The sequence below is a fragment of the Acipenser ruthenus genome, chromosome 13, assembly GCF_902713425.1.
Source record: "Acipenser ruthenus chromosome 13, fAciRut3.2 maternal haplotype, whole genome shotgun sequence".
Lineage (NCBI taxonomy): Eukaryota > Metazoa > Chordata > Actinopteri > Acipenseriformes > Acipenseridae > Acipenser > Acipenser ruthenus.
In genome coordinates this window covers 22849138-22871688 of record NC_081201.1, presented here as the reverse complement: position 1 = coordinate 22871688, position 22551 = coordinate 22849138, and the positions used below count along the sequence as shown (strand labels likewise).

General features: G+C 36.6%; 2 protein-coding genes across 2 annotated transcripts in view; one reads left to right on the top strand and one right to left on the bottom strand.

Annotated features, from left to right (window-relative positions):
- Positions 1–22551, bottom strand: part of LOC117418609 (annexin A7-like) — a 139277-nt gene that overhangs the window by 64599 nt on the left and 52127 nt on the right. The window lies entirely within an intron of this gene.
- Positions 1–22551, top strand: part of LOC117418210 (coiled-coil domain-containing protein 106-like) — a 32331-nt gene that overhangs the window by 631 nt on the left and 9149 nt on the right. The window lies entirely within an intron of this gene.

Here is a 22551-nt window from a genome sequence, read left to right as displayed (position 1 = left end):
AATTACGAAGTCAGCAGCCACCGGGTACTGCACCGTACATCATCACAGCACACGCCTGTTTGTGAACAAAGTTAAAAAAAGACAATCTGGGTTCACTATTAGAGCACTTAAATATAGTAGCAATGCATATCTTACACATCTAGTTAACCCATTACCTTTGCTGTAGTCTGTTATATTAGATTATTGTTTCTTTTCGCTCAGAACATTGGGTTCATGTCATGTTTAAGTCTTTGAAGTCTGAGCCACTGTAGCATATACTAGCGTTCACCTGACTGTAGCACCCAGTACATGTTTTCATTTAGAAAAATATTTCGGGTTGCACACGAGATTTCCTTGATATTCATTACCAAGTGGAGATTATGAGCTTTGTGATTAACAGAAATATAATTGCATTATTATACTGTATTATATTGGTGAAAGCTATTTGTATTTCTGTGTAGCTTTTAGTTCTGCACCCTAAGCGGTATTGTAATAATACACATACAATAAAATAAACACTGTAGTTTATATAATTGTAATTTTTTGAAGATTGGAATATTTTTCCTAATTTAACAGGTGGGTGGGGCAATCCCCTTTCTAAAGGGTTACTGCAGTATGCTGTGGCATGTGGAGAATACTAAAGTGTAGTGCATTGGTTAAGTATGATTAAGTCCTCTAGTAACGGTGGAAAAAAAACCCAGCATATGAATAGTATAAACATAGGAAAAGCATCTATTATTCACAAATTCTTTATTTGAGAGTTGAACTTTTTTTTTTTTTTAAATGCTCAGTTGCTGGAATGGGTGAAAATGACCCACCAAAGTACAACATACAATTTGTTTTCTTCAGATTTTAATTTGAATGTAAAATGTGCAGTACAGTATATTACAGCATCTTCATCTCAATAGCTTTTGCCCTCAGCAATTTTATTTACATATGGATAAATTGTTCTCTCGATATATTGTAAATCTCCATAGTATATTATATGCATTGGTCTACATGATTGGACAATGTCTTTTTGTTTAATTTTTATTTTAAGTAAACAACTTGCTTGAATTAATAATTTATGAAGATAAGGCTTTCACATGTCTTTTAAATTCACAGACTTGTAGAACTACCAGCAAAGTGTGGATAGTTAGGTTTAACCATGATAAGATTTCTATTTAGTACAGTAGCTGACAACTACAATACCAAGGTAGTGCCCTTTATCAGGGTTTTATTGCAATGAGAAACTGGTACACAGTGCCTTTTTATTGTTATTTTTAAACATTTTAAATCTGTTTTACTCATTATTCTTTAATTTAGCATTTCAATGGTTTGCTTTTTTAAAGCCAGACATTCTGTCTGAATGTTCAGTGGTCATCTGCTGTTTGGGCGTGCCCTGCAGTGGAACTTCCTGATTGGTGGATGAAAGTTCTAAGATTTCCAATGTACCTCTAGTGAAGTTAATAGCTATTTGTTACAGATACAATTTTGAAAATAACTAACATTATTAGAAAGGATTAGCTGTGGTTAAAAATTATTATATCAACTTAGATTCTATACAAAGTTACATGATTTTGATACGAATGAAAAAAAAATACAATGGGTGATGAGTATAAGCTTTGCTCTGGTTAGTCCCATTGGGTAATAAACTAGCAGTACATGGGTTTGTAACTGCGTAGCATTGTAAACTTCAATTTGTGTCATTACAGAAGTGTGAAAGCCTTGCAGAATGTTTATAAAGCTTTAGGCGGACCCTTTCTTGGTAAAGAAATGCATTGTGTGGTTTGTGTTTGCTTTATTTTGATGTTAGCATTAAACATTGTATTTTTAGGTTAGTACCATTCTTTCCAGATGTCTTGCACCTGTTATTACAGGTAGAAGGCTCTACATGCTAGGTAAAAAACAAAACAAAAAAAAACTACTAAAAATAAAACCCAAACATTTCTCTCTGTTTCTATTCAGAACCGTTTAACCTACACAGTAATTGAGTAAGTGACGTTATCCTTCCAGTAGTAGGAATACTTAAATGAATGTAGCTAATAAAATGTCCATTGGCTACATATTATTATTTATTATTATTTTTTGTTTATTTAGCAGACACCTTTATCCAAGGCGACTTGAGACTAGGGTGTGTGAACTTACAACAACGTCTCACCTGAAAGACGAAGCACATGGAGGTTAAGTGCCTTGCTCAAGTTCACACAGTGAGTCGCTGAGTGAACCGGGATTTGAACCGGGGAACTCCTGGACCACACAGCCTCCTATGATGATGATCATATGTCAAAAACGTATTTTCATTGTAAACCTATGATATCTGGTACTACTCAGTCTGACTTCCTTGGTCATTGCACTTCAGCAGTGTCTTCAGTCATTTGGAAAAGCTGATTACTGATAGGAAAGAAGGCCCAAAAGGTGCGGGACTATCTGAAAACAAGGCCTGCAGCAGAGATTTCCTTCAGCTATTGCAGTACCACATATCAAGTATAATGTTGTGATGGCATAATAGTTAAGAGTAACTGATAATGCAAAGGGTAGAGAAACACCTGGCTTAATACTGTCCATAGGGTGTTGGGTCATTAGCAACTATGTTTAAATGGTTAAAAAGTGATTTTGCAACAAAAAATGTTTCCATTCTGTTCTCCAGAATGGACTTTGTTACAAAACACCCTGCAAAGTTTACAAGAAATGCATTAAGTTACCTTTGCTGTGTCCCGTGTTGTCCCATATTTTTAAACGTATTGCTGACTCAATATTTTTTCCCACATAGTAGGTCATAAATCAACTGGGTGATCAACATTTACTCGGGAGCGTTCGCCAGGAGAAAACAAAGTCTTCTATCGCAGTGTAGTCCAGATCACACACCCTTCTGCAACAATGCTGGTTTTCTGTTCCAACAATACCACTCGCTTCAATCGGAGCACCAGCATTGCTCCCAAAGGGAGCTTGACCTGGATACACTGCGATGTGAGAAGAGCATGAAAGTTGAAAAAAAGTAATTCTCTAGTTTATTTACCTGTGTGTGAATAAAAGAAAATATCGGAATATGTTGATATATTTCTGCGATATGGACGACACAGGGTACAGCAAAGGTAAAATAATGTGTTTCCTGTAAACATTACAGAGGGTTCTGTAACACTTTTCATATGCACACCAAACATAGCCAAGGGATGGATAGCGTTGCTCTGTCTCCTAAGGATTTCCTTCCTTTATAAGAATTAATTAAAATCAGGAAAGCAGTGGTATCTACATATCTTCATTAAAATGACTGCAGAGGCTTAAACAGAGTCCCACAGAGGCAAATTGAAAAATTAGATAGTTAATTATGCATTGACTTTTCTTGACAATTTTTAAGAAAATGTCTCGGCAGCATATGGTAGCAGGGTTAGAATCTAATCAGTAGAAAATAAACAAAGACACAGCTGCTAGTCATTGTGGAGGCCACAAATCTGAATTAATAGCACAAGGAGATGCACAGATATTAGGGCTAATTTAAGAAGTAAATGGCCTTGCTGAAGTGTGCAGACACAAAGCTCCGAAGCAGCTGATCAATTATTTGTGTTATCTGTTAAATATTTTACACCTTTTGTTTGGTATCAGGTTACTTGACCACTGTGAAATAAGTGCCCACACGTGAGAAAGAAATGAAATACAACCCCCTTTTTTTTCTTGTAAGGTGTAGCGCAATACACACTGTACGCTTTTTATTTGAGCTTTTTTAATCATTCAAAGTGTTTCATTCAGGTATTTGAAGTCTGCTTGCTTCATACCTCTTGGGTTTATGAAACGTTGTGATGTGAACAGCTGTCTCTGAGGAATAGTTTGGGTTGTACTCTTGTGAAGATGAAAGATATCTACGGAGAACACGTACACAATTTCCATTTGAATAATCTTGACTTCATTTTTGTGCCTTTTTGCTTTTTTTTTTTTTTTTTTAAATCAATATCAACTTTTTGCTGCTTGACTGCAAAGTATATTCTTGTATTTCAATTACAAGACACAGCACTCAATGCAGCAAACAGTGTGTTGCATAACTCCACAGGAGAGGTATCGATCAGTTGACAGTCAGTTCTAGACTCTAGAACAATACGTGTTCTGTATTGTGGACCCTTTTCTGCTAGGGGTGCAGTCAGCAACCATTTTCTAATTGAATATTATGCAGGTGATTTTTATTTTATTTTATTTTTTACTTTTTCTTTGTTTATTTAGCCAGGAGATTTCCCCATTGAGACCGAGGCCTCATTTATTATTATTATTATTATTATTATTATTATTATTATTATTATTATTATTATTATTTATTTCTCAGCAGACACCTTTATCCAGGGCGACTTACAATTGTTACAAGATATCACATTATTTTTACATACAATTACCCATTTATACAGTTGGGTTTTTACTGGAGCAATCTAGGTGAAGTACCTTGCTCAAGGGTACAGCAGCAGTGTCCCCCACCTGGGTTTGAACAAGTCAAGAGTCCAGAGCCCTAACCACTACTACACACTGCTGTGGGGTCCTGGAAAACAATAACATGACAAGTACAAGCAACACAATAAAAACATGTGTGGTTCAAACTTAATCGGCAGCATACTGAGATCAAAGAACAGAATAAATAGGACATGTCTCTTTAAGGTGGAATAAAGGAGAAGCATTGGTAGGAGGTTCTAAGCAGTGTCCAAATACAATCTTTATAACCAGAGAAAGAAAAAGATATCAAATTCCATCTTCATACTATGATGGAAACAATTCCATGTCTTCGAGAGTTGAGAAAGATAATTCTCCCAAATGTGTACAGACCCTTGGAACAGCCAGATTAACAGAGTCCTGAGAGTGTAAACTATAACAAATGCTAGTCCTTTTTACCAGAGCACTCAAATATGAGGATACCAAGCCGTTAAAAACCTTAAATACAAAACAATACCAATGAAAAAGCCTCCAATATGTAAGTGAGAGCCAGCCTAGTTTTATATACATATGACAATGATGTGTCAAACCGGGGCACTAGAACAAATCTGCAGCATGGATTATACATCTAGTGTATGTACAGACTACTCACAAGCAAACTGGTAAATCTAATCAAAAATGGGGAAAATATTAGCAGTAATAATCTACACATTGAGAAAACCTGACTATCTTCCGCTGGGAATGACATCCTCAGTGAAAGGGATATTTTGGAGGCGATTGTACGTCTGTACGTGATGTCACACTTCCCGCTTTTCTACAAATCTGGAGAACCGCTTATTGTATTGTCATGAAACTGGGTATTAACATTATTTAGCTTGTTAATATCATATTCCGGGGCTATACATGCGTGTCTGTCTGTCCGTATATCACACTTGCATTTCTGAATACATCTGGAGAACCATTCTATTCTGGACATGCTCTTGATAAATATCATTTTCATCAACTTTTTCATCATACCGATGGATCTAACTTTGAATTAACAGCTATGCCGATGGATAGATGTACGTGTATGAAAAAAGACACTTCACAAAAACCTTCAAATACACAAGAAATAATAATGTGCATATTATTCTGCATCAGGGGTCTCCAACCCTGGTCCTGGAGAGCTACGGTGGCTGCTGGTTTTCGTTTCAAACAATCTCTGTTACTTAATTGAACCATTATTGGCTTAATTAGTTAAGTTTAACAGTTGTTCCAGATCTTTAGCCACTGATGATGTAAAGACACTTATAACACCTGCTGGACAGGGGCTCTCCAGGACCAGGGTTGGATACCCCTGTTCTAAATAGTTATATGAATTATGCATGGAGAAAACAAAATGTACTCTTCAGGAAAGCCTCCTTTTATAACTGAAAACATGCATGTGCTAGTAGACACTACTCAACTCTTTGTGCTGGGTAGTCCTGCATCTTTTACTGTGGTGTTTGCAGAAGCAGTATAGGAGATTATATCTTCATGTGCTGCTATCACCTTCTTCTATTCCCTCAGCCCCCTCCTCCATGCAGAGAAACCCATGACCACATTGTGCCTGGACCTACCCCAGAGCCTGAAGATGCTATAGCTTGAGAAGAAATAGAAAAAACAAAGCAAAAAGCAATGCCCTTTATTCCAAGTTTGTTATACTTGTAAGAACTTATTTTAAATAGATTGTGCATACAGTAGCTACACAATGCCAAATGTTACTTTTAATCTGTTACATTTACAAAAAATAAACTTAAAACTAAAAGGAAGTTGGATCACTTGTGTATTTAAATGGCTTGATGTACAGTATCGATTGCTGAGTATTACATCCTTTCTGCCTGCAAGGTTTCCCACCTGCTGAGTACTAAGTTTATGATAAGAGAGGAAAAGAAAAGCAAGACCATTTGCAAGCAGGGATTCATTTCAGAGCAGATGGTAAGCAAAGTGCCTGGATGTGGCAGATTGAGTGAACACAGAGTGGAGTTTAAGACCTAAATAACATTACTATTACATTTAATGAGGGCAAAAAAGATACCAGCTGTCATTGTTAAATGTAATTCATTGCGTTTGTTACGCTTCTTGCTTTATTACATGGCATTTCGAGTAAAGTGTAAGCAGCGTAATAGATGACCAGTATTGAGTGGAAATGATCTAGTTAAGTAAAGGATATAATTAATGTGATGTATCCAAACTGAATAAGCAGAGTACAGGAAGTATTCAGGCCAGGATGGGAGCATCTGCTGTGTAGGACACCATTGGAAACAAAAGCAAGGAGCTGCTACACATTGCTGTCCTGCCATGAATATATTAATTGTAACAGCATGTAACCTAAACAATAAAACAAAAACAAGTTAGTAACATCCCCTGTCCCGGCTGTAAATTCAGAATCAGAGCTATCAACATGAATAAAAGTTGCTAACCATGATGTATATCAACAGAATAGTATAGTGTATAAAAATGACAATGCATAGTTTAATTGAGGATAATTAATAAAGTACCCAAGATTTGAAAATCAAACATTCAGCACTGCAGGTTAGTTGCTATACTTTATTTCTGTCTGTGATAATATTGAGAAAGCCATGAAGATTAATACAGGTGTTTGAAAAAAATGAAGGTGATATTTAGATCCATTGTTCTACGATCAATTGAATAGACGATGCTGCCTCTTTCTGGTTCCATGGGAAGCAGGTTTAGATTAGATGTAGAAGTGAACTGGTGCTGATCTGAAGACGTCTTTTCATCAGTCTGCTTCAGAAAACAGACAGTTAACATAACTCATATAGACGTAGAAATCACATTTCAGAAATCATTTACACTATCATTTGTTATGTACTTGATTGCACAGTAAGTGATAGGACTAGACGGCTGCAGGCTTCTGATATCCAGTTGAGATCTATGTATCTGTACAGAATCGCTTTCTGCTATAATACTAATGTAATGCTACGTGGTTATCAAATGCCTAAACACAGGTTTTGTGAATGATTTACAGTTTCCATTTTTCCAACAGTAGAGGCATTTTTCTATTTACTGTAACTTGGCAGCGAAAAGATTAAAACTTGCTCAACTGCCCTGTCTGTTTGTTACTCACCCTGAATACACAAATTCTACAAAGACAACATCCTTGTTTTGTTTTCCTCATTTTGTAACTTGCACAAAGTAACTTGGTTACAAGATCTTGAACTGCTGAATTGGTTCAAGTGAGAAACTTGTGTATTAAGCAGAAATGTCAAAACTAAAATAAATGAAATTGTGAAAATCCTGTATCTGTTTAATCAAGGCATCATGTGGTCTTTTGAGTAGTGCTTCACCCTGAGAGATTCTGCTGTACTTTTCCATTTAGAGTTTCAAGGAAATCATTTCCAGGATGTTAGAATTTCCGAGGTTGTATAAGCTGTATGAATTGTAGTATCACAATTGACAATTCGATTACACTTCATTTTAACTGTTGCAAGATTACTAATATGTTAAACTGTTTATTTTGTGTTAATGGTTTATTAAAATACATCATTTACAAAACAATAAAGGTCAGTGAAAACTGTTTAGTAAACAAGTAGCGTTGAGAAATCTTTGGAATAACCTTTTTCAAATTTGGTGGTTTTGAGTGAATATTTTACTCATTTTGTAATCTATATCTCATTCTTTCAAATCCAATGACAGAATGACCAGGCGAATCGCACACTGTTCCAAAGTACGCCACGTTGCTAAGGAGATGCAGAGCTTGATCTAAGGAAAGTAATTATTTGATGTCGGCTGTTAAATATTGGTTTAAATGTACTTTAACAGGATACTCCAGAAATGTTCATAGAGCGCCGTGTTTATTTCACTCATGGGGTTAGCCGTAAACAACAACCCAATTGACCATTTATGGATTCATGGGTTTTTCATCTATCCAAATGTAGCTGTTGCTTATTGTAAATTACTTCTTAACATGAATTTTTCTGTTTGAGCAAATTATTTTGGAGTCGCCCACCCAGGGAAGTAAAGTTTGAATCAAACTAATTGCTTTAGTTCGGACAGCTGAGTGTAAAGGATATTGGGAAATGTATTAACTTGCATCTACAAATGTAACAGACCTCCCAAAGAAGTAACAAGAAATAATGAGCTGATTATACAAAGATGTAATGTCCTGGAAACAGATTGCAGTAAATTAGTATTGACAAAGCACATTAAGAAAAAAAAACAACTCAGGATTTGGAAACTATAAAATGCTGCATTAAGTCACAGAGCATGGGATTAATTACAGACACATGGATGCAGTAAAACCCACAGTTCTATCTTAATTAGGGCTTTTTTGAATGGAGCTTGTGACTTGTGATTTAGATTTGCATTATAGAACATACAGTCATGAAGGTTATGCTCAATTTCAGTCTTATGTACAATATAAACATGACAATGCAGAACCTTATCGATTTCTAAATACAGAGATCATGAAAAGAGGGTTTTAAATTTAAGTTAGACTGTCTTTGAGTGCCACTCATACCATACTAGACACGATCACCCTTAAAATGTTTATCATAGTAAAAGCATAGCAAAGTATAATAAAGCACACTCAAAGCTTGGTATTGCATAGGTAAGCACTGCAAAGCCCAGAGATGGCATGGTAAAGCATATTAAAAAAAAACCAACAAACTATGTTAAAAATTCATAGTATAACCATGGGAAAACTGCAAAATTCTGGAGGTAAAATTTTATAAGGACAACTGTTCTTACAGTATTAACTTATAAATCAGCTGAATGAAAATAAATATAATTTTTAAGTTGGAAAGACCTTTCAACCAGCAAGAAAAAAATGTGTCCACATAATTTAATATTGGTAATAATTTAGTTGAAAAACAGGGCTAAACTTGAACGGGACATTTTGACAAGTCCAGAGTTCACGCTATGTAGTTTGGATTGGGAACTGGTGGAGTAAATGATACAACGGGGTTTGGTATGGTAGTGCAGGAGATAAATGGAAGGGGGTTTCCCCTATATTTAAAAGCTGACATCGGTTCCCCCCCAATGCCCCCAAGCAACATATTAATAAAACCAAGATCTGTACTACAGTTCAAGCACATGGGATGGTGTGACCAGGCTGGCTGGCCAGGAAGTAGTCAGACAACAATAAATGTGAGTGAATGTGCTGTTCTGCTGGTTTATTATAAATCAAAAGGTTTTACAAAACAAAACACTGCACACAAAAGAAAACGGCACCTTGGCCAAAACAGACAGACATGGAACACACAAGTATGGCACTGGTATAAACCCAGCACGAATAACAATTGTAATGATTAAGCTTTTTAGTTTCTCTTTCACTCACGTCTCGTTCCTCCTCTGAACACACTAACCTCGATCAGCCAAAGCTGCAGGTTTTTATATTGTGGCAGAGAGATTAACTGGCTATTAATTACCTAGTTTATCCCTCTGCCACATTCGACATGGGATTTTTCATATGCATAGTCAATAATCACTCGCTCTTGACCATGCATTCTCACGATTTTATCTGGATGGGATATTTTAACCCCATCCAGACTGTCAAACAATAACAATAAAACAGTGTGTTTTTACACACAGACAATACATATAATAATAATAATAATAATAATAATAATAATAATAATAATAATAATAATAATAATAATAATAATAATAATAATAATACTACAATGAATACAAATATGCAGACGGGTGGAGTATATAATGGTATAAGAACACAGGCTGCCCCCAGTTTTGCTAAAAGCTGCACAATTCACAATTTCCATTTTAATCAAGACAGGTTTGGTCCTACATTATTTTTACAAAAGGATTGTTGCTGGTAAATGGTAAAACTCTTCCGAATGCTGCACCAGGCACTGTGTACTGCAGCTCTTGTTGTTTGAGCCAGCTTGTCTGTAGTTTGTGTTGGGGGGGTGGGGGGGCGGTTGGTATCTTGGCAAATCTAATACATTTCCTTTTATGCAGAAACACAAAAGCTTTAAGCAGCACGATCAGCAGTGAATAAATCTCACTCCTGTTGAGCTGATGGTTTTAGAAGGACAGCTCTGCCGAGTGTTTCCCCCCCTCACTCTGTTTATTTTAGGGGAGGACTTCCCAGAGAGCAGCCTGGATTGGACCTCAAGATCAAAGCTGCTTCTTCCCATGTATGGACCTGTTTTCACTGACCTGGCTGTGAACAGCCAAAAAATCTATCTTCTTTTCAATGCAGTGTGTTTATCCTTCTGTGCCAAAGATAACACACTGCAAATTTCTTTATACGTTTCCTAAATAGTCTGCTATTCTTTTGAGGCCTTATTTAGCCATCCAAGGGTATGTGTCTGTCAGTAAATGGGGGAAAAATATATTCTGTATTAAAGCTAAGCTCTGTTTTCTGCTTACTGCATATAATTGTGTTTAGAAGTGCCTGAACTATTAATGTAAACAACGTAGCACAAATTCATCATACTCTACATTTTAATTATACATGGCTCTTTATCCGATACATTCATTGTCTCAATGGCCCTTGTGATTTTTTTTAAAGATTAGATGTTCAAATATCTGCAGCACCCCTGTCTGTAGCATTCCATCAAGATGAGTTTTTGTACACGAAAAGAAGACAAAGGAGTTGGTCAAAACAGACTATACCCCAATGCTTGGATAGACAAATATGGTAAGCTGTCATTTTGTTTAATCCTATCACAGTCTTGGAATTTCTTCTTGGAAATGGCTGCATGACAGTGCTGTGCTTTATACAATGTAGTATTTCCTCATGTAATAAATTCAGTGCTTGTTTATGACTAGTTTAGAAGTACTAGGTTAGCCCTACAGTAGCTATCATAGCCCATGCAGCCAGTGCTGCCTCTGAACTAATAGGGGAATCAGACTCCCCTCCTAGGTTTCCATGTCTTTAAATGGACATGCTCCAGTTCTTCCATATTGTAAATATGAAGTGTATTTTATGGTGCATAATTATATACACTTACAGTTGGATGAGTCTAGCGGTACTGTATTCAATGGTTCATTCCCTTTAGATTGAGGAGAGATCTGAAGCATAGAAATCATTGCAGTGCTGTTTGTGTGGAAAACTGTTATTTTCAATTGCCCTTTTGATTAGCAAATTCAAAAGCACAGAAATCTAATGCCTTTCGGCTTCACTAAGTAAGACAGATGTTTGAGTGAAATGTTGAGGCAGACTTTGTCATTTGTTGGCAGTGGCATTTTGTTTTTAATCTGTTCGATTTCAATGACCTGAAAGATCGCTGTCTACTTGGGTACGACTGGTCTTTAGTAAAATATAGTAACTGTTATATGACTGAAACTGCCCTCAATTCAGACTTAGGGAGTCAATTTGTCTTCACTTATGTCGGTGAGTGTGGCAATATGATAACTGTAAAAGGCAAACCTATGCAGAAAAATTTAAATGTTTATACAGCATATTAATTGTAGACAATATATGTAACTTTTTTTCCTCATCCACAAAACCAAAACTTTTGCTACAAAAGACTTTTCGTATAATTATTTGGTTTCGAGAAACTTCGAAAGATTATACATTTCCATTGGGGTATGTAAAGTTTTGACTACAACTGTAAAGTATTATATATATATATATATATATATATATATATATATATATATATATATATATATAATATACACACACCACCCACTCGATCTATCGCGGGTGTCGGGGTCCAATATAAATACGCTATATAATCGAGGGCCGCGATACAGCGAGAGACCCATAGAAAAACAAATAGGCTAATAACAAATACTGTACAACCACTCCCTCGTTTTATTGGAGGGCGTCAGGGTCCAGTATAAATCCTCTACGCAACCTGCTTTTTCTCATTTTTCGTATGAAAAGCAGCACGCCATTTTAATCCGTACAGCGGAGGGTAATTGCTTCTCATCAGCTTCAGTTTCCAATTAATTTCATGAGTCTTCCCCTCCTGAGTTTCATTTATGATAATGGATTATTTATTATTTATTATTATTTGTTTATTTAGCAGACGACTTTATCCAAGGTGACTTACAGAGACTAGGGTGTGTGATCTATGCATCAGCTGCAGAGTTACTTACAATTACGTCTCACCCGAAAGACGGAGCACAAGGAGGTTAAGTGACTTGCTCAGGGTCACACAAGGAGTCAGTGACTGAGGTGGGATTTGAACCGGGGACCTCCTGGTTACAAGCTCTTTAACCACTGGACCACACAGCCTCCTATATATTTACAGTACTCTGTGGCTCTACATAACACTTTGTTACAGACAGTTGAAAACTACTTCGTGTGAAATTGAATGTGGTGAAACTGCAGCTTTTCAATAGTGTTATATACAGCAACAGACCCAGGAATTGGCATTGAATTACACAGAAGAGAAGGAGGCAGTACTGTATATCCAAAAAAAAAAAAGGTTTTTAATTAAATCATTTTCAATATGTTTTCATTTTGTATTTCTGGAAACATTGCTTTTAAAAGTGGACATTTGCTGTATTAATTTTAGGTGCTGTCTTCATAGCCTGTGGAGACGGACCCTGTTTGTGGAAACTGGAGGTTAAAATCAATGTGAATGTATTTTGAATGTGTACTGGATGTGTACTGGAGTATTGGATGGTGTATTTTATTCAGCTACTGGAGCACCCCCTTTTTTCAGTTTGCTGCTTCATACTTTAAAAGTAAAACTTTGATTATGTATTTTAATTTAGAAGAGTGCATTGTGTTCTTTGTCATCCTTCATGTAAAATAACAATCAACAAGTAAAATTAGTACAAAAAACCTCACTGATTTGTGAACAACAGAGTTTGGTTTAACAATTACATACAGTATCCTCCTGTTCTATTCTAATTGAAAGTCTTTGTGAGAACAAAACAGTTTGCTGTTGGCATGTTCTAAATCTAAGTGCAATAGCATGTAGCTGTTTATAAATTACCATAATAACACATAATTACTGTTGTTGGCAAAATATCCACGCTATTCCGGTACACTAAAAACAAAATATTTATAATTGTAATTATCCACTCCATTTGGAGCTGGATCTGAAATTTCATTTATGTCTGATTTAAAGGTCTTTTTTTCTGTGCCTCTGTGTCTATTCACCCTTGTACAAGTAAGGCTGAAGTGTTCTGCTTAGGGACTTAGGGATACTATCTCTGCTTCTTGTAGGCCCCCAGCCAAGATCAGCATTTTCCTATCTTCTCAGATCACTTAAAGCACCTTTCAGTCCGGTTTCAGAATTATGTGACAACCCACAAAGCTTCCATCCCGGATACAGTATATCATCATTAGTCTTTGGGTTTGAAATCAGCAATCTTGATCCCTGCATGGTTTGCAGCCACAACCAGCACTTGAAGCTACTGTTGGAAGTTGCTGGATTGGCTTTCTGACAGGCCATGTATTCAGTGGAGGTGCTGCAGGGATCCGTGCTTGGAACCCTGTTGTTTCTTATCTATGTGGATTGGAGGATAATTAGCAAGCTGCAGATGACACAAAGCTTGGGGGAGTGGCCAACAAACCTTCAGCCACTCTGGAAATCCCAAAGGAATTAGATCACATTGAAAACTTTGGAGAAACTAAACAAAAGTGTTACACGCCGGTCACAAAAATGTAGGACCCAAACACTAAATGGGTGGTATAGAAGTAGAACAGACCCAGGTCTTGTGTGACTGCACGTAGAATGCTGTGTTTAATTCTGGTCACCGCATTACCAAAACATTGTGGCCCTGGTGAGTCTGAAAAAGTGCAACCAAACTAATCCCAGGTCTTAAAGGAATTCGACACACAGATAGGTTGAAGGAATCGCTGGAATCCTTTAAGACCTGGCATGACAAAGTTCAATCGGGTACTAGGAACAAGCATTGGTGGGCCTCCTTTATAAAAAATTGTATATATCGTATGCAGTTGTTCTTGAAGAGCACTACACTGCACAGAACTACAGGGGGATCTGCACTTCTAGAACTACACCAGTCATCTCAGTTTTGTAGAGATGCTTCGATCCCAGCGATCAGATTATGGGATAACTATAAAACAAAAATACAGTCACTAAAACTCTTTCACGTATAATAAAACTGTTCATAATGAAAAAAAAAAACTTCTGTTACACTGTAGAGAAGCGCTTTTCAAGTCTGGCAAAACTTTCTAAGGACATGCTTTGGCTCGAGTGCTGAGGCATATATCCATCTGTGTGCAAGTCAGACTTCCATGTGCACACATGGCTATAGTTCATGGATATTCACTTTTCCATAGCTCTAATTTGGGTTTTACAGCAGTGATGGGTATGTGTGCTATTGGCTTTCTTGTTTTCAAAGTGAAGGAAATGTATTTGAAATTTAAAACCTTAGAGATCACACTATTTCCTTTGTTTAAAGAACTGTTTATACTGTAGATTTCCCAAAACATTACAAACAAGAGGAGGCTACATAAATGAGTTGGATCTGTCTACATTCCTCTAATATATAACTGATTGGTTCTTTAGAGGACAAGTGGGTTTCCCATTAGCTTACTTGTCAATTTAATCAATTCTCAGTGTTTCATGTTGTAAACAAATGTAATTGGAGATATAGCCTAATCTAAAAGATCTCATTTTGTGTACAGATGTCATCTGGTGCATAGAACACACAGCTCAATTCTAGGGTTAAAAACAACTTTTGTATGTTTTAATAGTAGTTTTCTAAGTTATTTATTTGTATAATTGTATAATGAGTTAATACAGTGTGTGTAGGGTGTCTCATTAAGTAATTTCACACATTTTGAGCATCTTCACCTCTTGGGCTAGACACTCAAACTGCACGATAACATCTCATACACGATAAGAGACAAGTTATACATTACATATACCATTTTATTAGATTGCATGGATTGTTAACATAATGCCAGATCACTTGTAATAATCTGCACATCTCGCATTCCGCTGGGTTACAGATTTGAACAACAGCAGAATCTCCTTGCTTCAGCTTTCATCAAAGCTTTACTTTGGCTTAACTGGCCTCTGTAATTGATGGGCAGAACGATTTGGCACACAATGCTAAACTAATGATTGTTTTGTGTGGGCAGTAAACTGCACAGTAGAAGAATATATTACTAAATATGGAAAAAAAAAGTTCAGTTACTTTGTAAATAATGAGCCAATTCACTAGGAAATCAGCACTGTAGTATAAAATGTGAATCATTGGAATAATTCACGTGAATTAAAATTCTTTGTTGTATTGATTATACCAATTAATCTGTGTTTCTTTTTATAAAGGCAAATTAGTCTGCCAGATTTAGTTTTTTAAATCTTATTGTATTACTTGTATTGTAACGCTTGAAATGTTTTTGCTTACGATTGTAAGTCGCCCTGGATAAGGGCGTCTGCTAAGAAATAAATAATAATAATAATAATAAAAACAGTTGACGATAGTTCCGACAAATCTCACAATGCAATGTAAAATACCTATAAAGGATTCTGTTGGTATGTACGCAATGTTTTCTTGACATATGCAGTATTTGTAAAACACAGAATGTCTTGAGAGCTCGGGGTTCTTGTATTGATATGAATAAAGGGGAAATCAGTTAGATGTACTATACACTGAAATATATAAAGTCATATTTCAATCTGCAGTTACCACAAAGGCTGGTCTTAATCACCATGCAGTGTCTCCATAAATAGTCAAACAGCATTACAAGAAACATAATGATGGCTATCTGCTTTTTGACTGTATATGGAAAATTGAGCATTAAGAAGATTACAGCTGTTCTGAGGCCCACAAGATAATTAGGTGAACATAGAAGGGGCCCTCCTAAAGTTTATAATGTTTTTATTCTCCTTACCTTTTTTTTTTTTTTAGGGATTCTTTTTTTTGTTTTCACTTTTACAAGAGCTCAATTAGCTTTTAGACCTTTAAAGGAAAAAAATGAGTGGCAGTCAACGGGTTAAATAAATTAAACAACAATATAAGCACTGCTACACAGGGATCAATTTTACCACAAAATGTTTACATTACAATGTACATTACCATATTTACCTGTTGTTTTTTCCCCTTCCCTTCTTAAATGTTTTTGTCATTGAGTGGTTTTAAGTTCTGTTGCTCTAATTTAATCTTTTTTTTTTCAGAATCCACCTAGCATTGTCTGAACCTGTAGAATCCTAGTTGCTGGTACCTGATTCCATACAAATCACATGGCCCAACCTGGTGTGCTGTAACTGTATGAAGCATGTGGGCCTGTATCATGTAGTTGGAATAAGGAGAACCTAAAAATGATCTGGCAATTAGGATTCTACTGGCTCAGATAAGGAAGGATGGGTTCTGATACAAATGACTGCAATTCAGTAATGGAGCAACAGGACTCGGAACCATTCAGAATCATTGAAACAAAAATGGGAAAAATATAATTGACTTTCAAACAATTCCATACACTTACACACAAATGCCTTCTACCCCCTGTCCTAATTCGGTCTCAATTTACAAGTAAGACCTCTGGTCTCTGCATTAATGCCCATTCTAGCCCACTGGGGCTAAAAACAATTAAATGGAGAATGAAAGCTTAAAGGGTTTTCAGCAGTCCCTTACAGACTACAGTCTTCTCTTATCACTGGCTTTATAAAACATGTAAACTGTTTAGCAATGTTTTTTTGATTGTTTTGAATACAATCTTGAAGAATAAAAAATCCTGTGAATCAAAATGTTCAGTGTAAAATCGCATGGTGGCTTTTTCTTATTTACTTGAGTTATGGACATAGGGCCCTATTAATAAATTACATTGTTTTTTTAAACATTCTCTTAGATTAAACCATGCTTTGAAAAGGTCTAACCCTCTCTGAAACAGTTAAGTAAAGGTATCATGAACTGCAAACTTGGTTTAAATAATAGATATGCTCCTGTAAAAAAACAAAAAAAACATTCCTTAAAACAGTCTTTAATTATGACTAAATCACACCTTTTAGTCTTTTCTAAACACTCTAAAAATCAAAATAAAAACTTGTACTAGTTTGTATGTAAACCAGGTGAAACTACTTCATTATGTTCCCATACAGTACACCATGCTTACTTAAAGAGCCTTAAATAATTACAAATGTATAGTGTTGCACATGCTGTACATTATTTTTTCATTATGAACAATGGAAAGGTTTTTGTGCTGTGTTTTTGGTATTCTCTTAATTTTGTATATTGAAGAGACCCACAAGGTGACCTGAGCAATCCTTTTCGTAAATAGTCATAAACAGGACCGGAAATTAAAATGACTGAAATAGAAGTTAATCTGGGACTGTGACTTCTTCTTTTGTTGGTGCTTTGCCAGCTGTCCTCGATAGAAGTAACCTGCAAATTCAAGTACTACCCCCTTCACAATCTTCCTCTATCAACTGTTGCTTCTGTCCATAAATTGACTTCTTGGTCTCTTTTCTTGGACACAAAACTAACAGCTAACTGCAACGCAGACTTTGATCATGCCCTTTGGTTTTCCAAATGCTATTTATTTAAAATCAACAGTAAAATTGGCTTGAAAATGAAATTTGTAGATTCATTCCCAAATGGGTTTATGAGAAGTGCATGCTGTAACAAAAACAGAAAAGTCAAGAACAAAAGTACTCTCATCTCAGGATTTTAAATACAGATAAAAATCTACTGCTTGCGTAGGTGAATATTCAGACGACTGGCAGCAATGCATAACCAGCAATTATCCTGATTACACTTCATATGGCCCTGGACAGGGGGAGTGCTGTGCTGTGAACTTTTAGTGCACTTGTAGGTGTGAATTTTCCATCCATTTTAATGTAATATTAAAAGAAAGCAGCAGAGACACATCTGCACGATAATGCTCAGAACTCTTTAGTTCTAACAGAAAACAGAGAGCTTTTCTTTTTGCTGAAATTACATTTTACTGAGCCTTTTTTTTTAATGGTCTTGTAGTGAAATCAGAGATGAATATGTAAATTGCATGTAAAGGCATATTTTGCATACACATACTGATTACTGGGATTGATAATTTGAGTATCCAGAATACAAAATGCAGGTAAAGGTACTGATTTTAAAATGTGGCTTACCTGTATTGAATAACTCACATTGATACATATCTCAAAACCATTTCCATCCCCTGGGAAACGGATATAGTGGAGGCGGTTGTACGTACGCTTTCTCCATATATCTGGTGAACTGCTTATGCACTTAAAATGAAACTTGGTATTCATATTATTTAGTTATTGAGAGTATCAGATATAGGGGGTGTCTGTCTGTCCGTACATCCGTCTGTATGTCACACTTACATTTTGCATATATTTGGATAATCGCTTCTCAAATTGTCATGATACTTGATAATGCTTTGAGTTTTAGTCTGTATATGTTGATATATGGCATGGTCATCAACTTTTTCATCATACTGACAGCTCTAATTTGGAATTTGCAGCTGTGGCAGGGGATGCATGTTATGGACATACTCGTTTAAACAGTGCTGAATATGCAGCTTGAAGTAGTTCAAAGTTAATTTGGCTAGCCGTTCCAATTGGCATTAAAATATTCTCAGGTTTCATCCCTTAGCTATCAAATATCTGGTTTTGTGTAATAACTTGATTTTTGAATTTGGAGCATTGGATTTGATTGAAATAAACAGCGAGTCGGTGATTCTTGTTAAATATTTTCAAGAATAAACACATAACAATGACACAATGAAAGCAATGCAACATTCAAAGCTTTACATCGGAATTTTAGTTGCCATATTAAAAGTACAGTCAAGTGACTGGAACAAAGTGTAAAAATCCATGTAAGATCTTTAATACAGTGTTGTTTTGGTTGCCCTCAAATTTAAGACGCAGCCCAAATTTCCAATCCTAAATTTGAGGAAAAAATAAAACATTAAATTAAATATGTCTACAACAATACAGCCTCAATTACACATATGGAGGCAGTTTGCGGTTGGCTGCTATCGCATAGAGCATTACAGTTATGTGCTGCTTCTCGTTTCCAGTCATGATTACTCACACCTGTTTTTCTTCCAGTTTGTATTGCTTGGCATGTCGGAAAATACGGAGGTCTGATCAGCATTTCCGAACTGTTTGTTAGAAACGCTGAAATTGTAAAAGCTGTCTATGAATTCCTCAGGAAGCTAATGACTCTTCTTTGAAAATGGCTGCCTGTATGTCATGGATGATTTGAGATCGGGCAGTAACGTTTTGGTTCATCTTTTCTCGACAGTCCGTCACGTTGCTGTTTGTGTACTCGGGTAGTCCCGTCTTTTGTTGGCAATTTTAATACACGTCACTACTATACTCATTTTAGACGCAGGCCATTTTTGAGAAGCAAAACATGGTTAAAAAAGTGCATTTTAAAGTTGAAGTAATACGGTAAACCTTTCCCCTGACTTGTAAAATGTTGATATTGGCAAACTGTATGCATAACATAGGTGCAAAAAATATTTGATCTTATGTGTTTTTCCTTGATCTGCTCAGCTGGTCTTCAATATCTGGCGCAGCCTAAGCAAAAGACCACTTCTTTCCAATTACCGCACACAGATGCTGTCTTATGGCACTGGTTTGATCGATTATATAGTCAGGGTTTCTGGCCAAAGCATAAATCACAGCAAGGGCTCTGCTTGAGAGTTTCAGCTGCCAAGCTAAAAGACTTGATGATTGTAGATGTGTGTGGAACTCTGGGATCTGTGTGCGGTACAGTAAACGGAATACCTGGATCTTATAACGAGGACATGTGATGACTTTTTGATTTTTACTGAACTGCAAGATTGTTTCAAGATGTGCATTTTGTATTTAATTTTTAATGTTACGGGTAGATATCTTGAAAAATACCGGTGTACTCTTTGGGTAATTTTAATCTCACACTTCGGTTGCCTTGCACTCCTAACCCCTATCCCACTAGATCTGTTACAGGTTGCCCTGCATTTGCATTTTGGATCCTTTTACCTCGGGCAGGTATCTGTGGCTACTTTAGCTGTAGTCTGTCTGTCTGTCTGTCTGTCTGTCTGTCTGTCTGTCTGTCTGTCTGTCTGTCGTCAAACCTAGGGCCATATGGTTAAAAGAAAAATTAGGACTAGAATGCGGTAGCGTCGTTAAGGAGACCAGAATGCTGCAGTTTAAGCGCCCACGTGCATTTATTTACAGCAGAACCACAGAAACAACCACCACACACAGTCCACTGCACCGTTCCTTCGCACCATGACAATTCCTCCCTAACACCCGGAATTACCCTTTAAATACACCTGTCCTCACGTGTTTTTGCAGGGAGGTATTTAACCCCCTCCCTGCCACCCAATACTCCACACACACACACACACACACAAACACACGTGCACCGACAGGGCTTTCACCTGCCACACTACTCCTTAATATACCCAAGTGGTTTCCTTCATGTTTTGTATTACATTACATTGGAATTTAATGGCACAAACTTTCCCCTAGCGTCCGCTTATATGTGGACTATAAAATCTAGTCCAGATCCCAGCAAATATTACCTTGAATGCTTGCTATCTGTAGAAGTGAGTACTTATTGTGTAGTGTTTCTCACTCCGGTGATAACTCAATGAAGAAAGCATTTCAGTTGCAGGGTTATTATTATGTACATCTATATTAATACTATACAGCTTCCCCTCAGGAATGCTACAGGAAAGGTTTAGTTCATTGGGTGGAAGTGCAAACCACAACTCCAAGGCTTACTCATCCTGTAAATACAGAATGACTTCTCATTAAAATATAAAACAATATGACCTTAGACCCTATATTAGTTTAAAAAGTGGAGGTATTGAGATCCACCATAATTTAAATCAAATGATTAGCTCTAGTACACTTTAGCCTTGGGAACAGTCAGTAGTCTGCAAATGAAAAAGAGCTCTATGTGATATGGGAGATTCATATATTAAAAAAAAAAAAAACCCACAGGATCAACACAGCAGCTCTTGAGCCTCTATTTAAAAGTTTTAGACAGCAAAAAGTAAACAAACCAGATCTCTATGGAAGGCCATCTGGGTCAAAAATGCATTATGGTGCTTTAGAGCAAGTCAGAATCTCATGAAAATCTAAAAAAAAAGGCAAACATGTCATTCTGAAATCCCTCGCTTACAGTGCCCAACTTGTTGCGTAGTGATTTTTATATAGATTTTATATATTATATATTGTTGCGATTTTGTTATGTGGAATGTAATACAACGCAATATCCAGGTTTGTTTTATTTGAAGTGTTTAAAGTTAAATTTCACTTTTAGTTTGCTTGTTCAGCTACAAAAAATTAAAGCACTGTGAAAACTGATGATCATTTTTTTTTTTTTTTTTTTAAAGAGTTGTATCCAGTCTCTGAAGGCTGACATTTTTTCAGAGAAGACCTACAGTACTGTAGATTGCACCTTCAAACTAATTATTTTAAATTTTGCTTGTAAAAAGAATCAACAGCTTTTTTTACTAAAGCCCTTTTCACACTGGCACTCCTACCCGGGTTCTGACCCGGGTTCTGGCTACCCAGGTCACAATCCCGCATAGTGTGAAGCCACGTACCTGGGTCGTAACCCGGGTTGACAGCAACCCACCTCAGGATGTGGGTTGACACACTTTGACCCGAGTTGAGCGAGACCAAATGCATGACGGCCGTTCGTAAGCCGACGAAATAACAAACAGCCACGCCTGCGTGAAGGCTTCGCTTCCGCAACAAACATTTCTGTTTAGCCATATTTTTGTTGATTTGAGACACAGCATGAGCTAGATTGCAGCAGGGATGAAGAAACATTTGCTCTAAATCAACATTTGGGCCGACGGTTCAATCCAGAGAAGGTTGGATGGAAGCGTCCCTATCAAGCTGCTTTCCGGGGCATTGATACGCGCATTGTGTACTTGCATCCTGCTGACCTGGGTAGGTTCTGACCCGGGTAGAGCATGCCAGTGTGAAAGAGTCTTAAGCTTATTTGTATTGTATGAACTTTGCATATAGCAGCTAGCAACATCAATAAACCTGTGCATATTGCATTACATGGAATAACATTTATGCAACAGTTTGCTGTATTAAATTCAGCATATCCGCCAAGGCACTCTTCAGATCACAGTAATACCCCATAAGGCTTTGTCAGGTACTTTATTATGCTTATTCTCAAACATGCCTTACCAACAGGTTACTGGACATTAATAAATTATTTGCATGTCTTACACTGAAGGAAGACTGTTCTTGGCCATATTAGGTCCTACTAACTGCTTGTATATCATTAATACCTTGGTAATAAAGCAGCAAAACAAAGTGGACCATGCATGGATAG